This window comes from Caretta caretta, chromosome 5, assembly GCF_965140235.1.
Source record: "Caretta caretta isolate rCarCar2 chromosome 5, rCarCar1.hap1, whole genome shotgun sequence".
Classification (NCBI taxonomy): domain Eukaryota; kingdom Metazoa; phylum Chordata; order Testudines; family Cheloniidae; genus Caretta; species Caretta caretta.
In genome coordinates this window covers 12,896,214-12,901,603 of record NC_134210.1, presented here as the reverse complement: position 1 = coordinate 12,901,603, position 5,390 = coordinate 12,896,214, and positions in this window count along the sequence as shown.

The following is a 5,390-nucleotide window of genomic DNA, read 5'->3' as shown; positions in this document are numbered from 1 at the left end:
GTCTCTAAGGTGCCACAAGTCCTCCTTTTCTTTTTAAAGTGTAGTCAAGCAGTTGACAATTCAGTCTGTCAACAAAGGGTTACAGTGATTTGGTTGAACTTGTAAGAGGTTTTGCTGTCTGGTGATGGGTATGTGGGGGAAGGGATCAGCACTCTTTTATGTTACTTTATTTAAATCCAAGCAGATACATTCAGAAGAGATCACATAAAAGCATAGGTTTATAGCAGAATACACATGCCTGCCTCTGCTTCCCTCCTTCAGAGTCCCCATTAACTCCACATCAGACTCTCTTTCCTTAAGCAAGCCCCTCCTCGGGCCAAAAGAAGTCCCAGACCTAGTCCATTATGACCTCCATGCACATGGGCCTGAAAATCCCAAGACATTGCATCCCTCAGCACCCCGCACCTCCGTACCATACTCTGGTGTCTTCGGCTTCATCTGGGTTTTTCAGCCCTAATTGATCCTTTCACCAGGACCTCCACTCCAGCTGGAGCGAAACCCCGCTCTTCCCAGCTGGGAGCCCTGCAGCTTCTCTGCTGGGAGTTCATCTTCACTAGTGGAGCATGCTTCACTCCCCCTGGCCCTCAGCCCTCACTGGCCCACTGGTTCCAGTGTGCTGGAGATGTTAGCAGCCCTCCCCTACCTTCAGCCTTCTTTGGCTTAAGAGTCAGCAGGCAACTGCCTCTGTTGTTTCTTTGCCTTCAGCCCTGGCCCTCTGGCTTGGGGAGATCATCTGGCAAACCCCACTTGCTGTTCTCCTGCCTTCAGCTTACCCCAGGAACCCCCTACAGCTTCCTTTGGGGTCCATCGCCTTGTCTCAGACAGCTCTCACTTGCCCATTTCCTGACTGAAACAGTCTGCTCTGACTCACTGGGTCTCACCCCTTCTAGGGGCCAGGTGCCCTCTTTTAAGCCCAGTGGGGTCAGTTGAGTCACAGGAGCACTGGCCTCATTCCTCTTAAAGAGCCAGTTTCACACTATGTCAGTGACCTCACAAAGATGAGTGATGCCTTTGAATACAGATCCCAGGAAACAGGTCATGTTCATCAACAGGCTTGGATTCTTCATCTCAAGATTCTAAATACTTTTGTTAAATCTTCAGTTGATTGATGGGGAGAGATGACTGATTTGTAAAGAGACATTTAAAGAGACCACAGCCATTGATATTAACGTCATCAAATACACACAGGTGTTGGCTGGGCAGGCAGCCAAAATGGCTGGCTTAAAGGAGAGCGGTGCAGGGACTGTTGAAAGAGGATGCCCTCACCTGAGTGATCAGCACAGCCTGGGCATGCAGCACCTGCTGCTTCCCTAATGGAAGGAAGACCTGGGTAAAGCAGAGACAGTAGTACAGTAGACCACCTTATGTGACTTGCGTGAAATTTTCAGCCAAAACACCTTTCAGTAAAGAATGCAGATTGGTGACAGATTTTGCAGATTTGTGTAGGTTTTGCTGAGTTGTTTCAATTGCAAAACCCCCAAAACATAAAAATAAATTCAGAAAAAAATCTCAGTGTGTTGTTTTGACATTTACAAAATGAAACGTTTTAATTTTTTTGTTTCGAGATGAATTTCTGTTTCAAAATTGTCCTTTGTGTTTATTGGAAGAACTGTCCAAAATGTTTAAAAATGGCTGCCCGTCTCAATGAAGCTGTTCGGTGTGGTCAAAACAAAATGGGCTGTTCGGAGTGAAACGACTTCTTTTTTACTTTGTGATGTGCTAAAAACTCCCGAAATGTTCATTTTCAGTTTGGCTTTGTGATGGGGCAGACTCCCCACCCCAGCCAGGGAAGGGTTCAAGAGCTCCTCCGGGCACAATCCGACTTGCCCCGGAGCACCTGTAATGTTTTCAAGCCTGGTGTTGGGCAGGCCCTGACAGGACAGATCCCTGCTCTGTGCTGGATGGGGTTCAGAATATGTCTACGCTGCATTGTAAACCCGGGTCTGTGGCACTCAGGCTTGCGCACTTGGTATTCCAAACCGGCGCTTGCAATTGCTGGACCTGGGTCTCACAGCCACGCTAACGCATCCATGCTGCGCTATGCAGGCCGCCTGACTCAGGTCTATGGCTTGAGCTGCGTCTACACAGCTTGGGCCTGAGTCACAGCAGGACTCTGGCTCTGACACCCCTCCCCTGGCCCCCCAGCAGGGTCCTGGGACTCAGGTCCTGAGTGCTTGCTGACCCAAGTCAGACTGATTTGTGTGTGGACAGAAAGGGGGCATGGGCTCAAACCTGAGTCAGGGCCTAGGCTTAGTGTGCAGTGTAAATTATCCTCAGAGGGAAGCAGAGCTACAGAACAGAGCTCCCTAGCCCCACTGGGCAGGCAGGGCTGCTTACCCAGAAAGCTGCTGAAGAGCATCTTCTGACAAAACCCCCTGGAGAGGTTGAGGGACCATCTTTACTTTGCTTTTTCAGTAAAGCCCAGGGTGTGCAGCCTGGGTCCCTCAGACGCTCGGGGGTTAGGAACCCTGCCCACTTCACCAAGACTATTTATTGTTTGCCTTGCGAGAAGTGTGTGAGCCTGGATTGTGCTGTGGGTTGCAGGATTAGTTTGTTTGTTTTTACTTCTTTTGGGTTGTGGCCATGCCTATAAGGCAGTGGCGGCTTACAGCCAGGAGACTGCGCCCTGCATTCCGAACTAGGGTTGCCACGTCCAAAACACGTGCCCTCCCCACTCCACCACATACACCCCAGGCTGCTGCTTGCCCCCCCCCCCCAACCAATGGACTGTCTTGCATCCCACCTGGGAGAAGGCACCAGAGTTCATGGAGTCCTGCACCCAGGGCTGCCCCAGGCACCGACCTCACCAAGCAGGATACCATGCTGGCCGGATCCACGTCGCTCCCATCCAGCAATGACCTCCGTTCAGGCAATACCTACATGGTGGTGACTGGCCACTGCCAGTGCTCAGCTTCCCCGTTCCACTCACTGCTCCTAAGCTGCCCCATCCCCATGGCTCCCAGACAGCCTAGAGCCAGACTTCCCTCTATGCTGGTGCCGCTACCCCCCGGCTCCCACCACCACTGTCTCTAGTGGCTGGGAGGAACCATGAGGGAGTAACTGACAAAAAGTTCTGTTGTCCCGGGGAGATGTATGGATTTCCTGGGACAGTTCCCTACAAAAAAAGGGACCATCTTGGGAAAACGGGGACAGCTGGCCACCCTGCTCCAAACCAGTGCTACAGTATCACCCACACCTGAGATGGGAGAAGCACCCATCCTCATCTCAAGGGGCGCCCCAGAGGTATAATCTACGACAGTCCTGAAGCAATCTTTTAAAAATTATTATTTCAAGTTCCAAGCAAACAAAAAAAAATTGATGGAGAGGAGTGAACCTCTAGTTCCCTCAGAGGAAGGAGTCATTTTTGCTTGCAGAAAAAGGGGGTCTCTACGAGAGAGCGGGGACCCGCCTCTGATTTCTTCTTTCCAGGTGTTAAACTCAATGTGATGGCTCTGCAAAGCCGGGAGCTACAAATCCCATCAGCCTCCTCCCCATTGTACATCCCCTTTCTCCTGGCTGAGCAGAGACTACATTTCCCATCTGTAGGGTTGCCAGGCGACCAGTTTTCTGCCAGAAAGTCCAGTCGAAAAGGGGACCTGGCAGTCTCCAGTCAGCATTTCTGACTGGACACTGAAAGTCCAGTTATGGAGTAACTGCAATCAGCCTCCCCTCCAGGAGGTCAGGAAGAGCAGCTGCTGCCTGGAGGAGCTGCAGCTCAGCTGGAGAGAGAGAGTCAGAGAGAGAACTGACTCCCAAGGACCCGGTTCTGGCAGAGAGAGGTAGGCACCGGCTCTGTGCTGCCCTGGCGGGGATTCTGTCTGCCCTGCCCCACTGTGCTTGCCCCAAGACCCTGCCTTGCTCCAGGAACCAGCCCCGTCCATCCTGAATGGGGTTGTCAACTTTTCAATTTCTGAAAACCGGACACTACAGCCAGAGTGCTGGAAACTTCCCCTACCCTGCCTCTTCCCCTAAGGCCCCACCTCCTGCCTGCTCCTCTCCCCCCCCATCTCTGTGGCTCCCTGCTTTCTCCCCTCCCTTCTCCATTGCTTGATCCTCTCCCCCTCTTTCCCCTCCAGAGGTTTAAGCAAAGTGAATGAAGTCACTGTATGCTTTGCCTTTATATGTCCATATACTTCCTTTCTGATAAACCTGATAAACAAGAAAACTAATTTATGTGGACCAGCTATCCACTTCCAAGAAATGCAGGCATAAACATGCATGAGACTTTTCCCCATAAATGAGCCTAGTTTGATCTTTCACAACCCCATACAGTTGACCACTCAGTGCATGGCACTTTTTTAAAACCAGACTTTAATTACATTTATTACTAAATAATGTCTTAATCTGATAAATGAGTGTTTAATTTCTTTGGTATCCAAAAATCAAAGACTTCTGGACATGGTAACAAACTCTACCTAATAGTTAAATTATAAAACAAAGCTATATATTGTGTATATATCAGAGCAGGATTAGAATTAAAATCCTAGAGATTTTAACATGTGCAGAGAGAATAAAATGCACAACTTTTAGTAACAACAATAGAAATTCATGTCTAATGCTCTTCTCATTGCACTGAAGAGGTTTGGGTTCTTTGTGTGTGTGTGTATGTATGTGTGGGGGGGTGTCCCTCATCTACCACTATTCCTTAATTTCTAGTTTGCGACCTGCTAATTCTGAAAATATTGAGAGAAATCAAAATATCTCAGCATTGTGCCAGGTTGCATATTGTGCTAGCTATCTAATAGGAATCTTTACAATACAAATATAGAATGACTGAGACAAAGAATTCCTTTATGAATTCACTGTGGCAATTTCAAACTTCATTTGAGTCAAATGGAGACCCTGTTCCTCAAAGGCAATTCGCTGTTTAAGAAAGCTGGCAAAGGTTTAAAAAGTTCAGCTAATACTAGTTGAAACTGCAGCATTGTGAATTTACGGGTGTTATTCCTGACATGTGCCTTTAAAGAGTTGTGTTCATGTTTGCTCTTGCTTGCAATCTGAGTTACATAAATTGCTATGCAAGCAGAAAATAATGTTTTCAAAATGATTAATTGGCCCATTTATCTATAGCACTATAATCTGCCAGAAGATCGGGGGAAAAAACGTTAGTAAGATGTGACTGTCATCACCCTTGGGCATAAAAGGTCTCATCAATTCAGTACTAGCTTTGCTAACTCAGACAAACTTGGAAACATTAATTTTCTTAAAGCTACAGTACGTTATGTGGTGAAAGGCGATAAGAAGGAAGCAAAGTCATCTGGAAAATATTGTCTAAATTTGTATTCCTTGTGTGGAAAAGATGAATGTAACTGGAATGAGAGACAGTGTGTAACAAACTAATAATGTTTATAAATGTAGAAAGGCTATAACTCATTTCACAGCAGTTATTA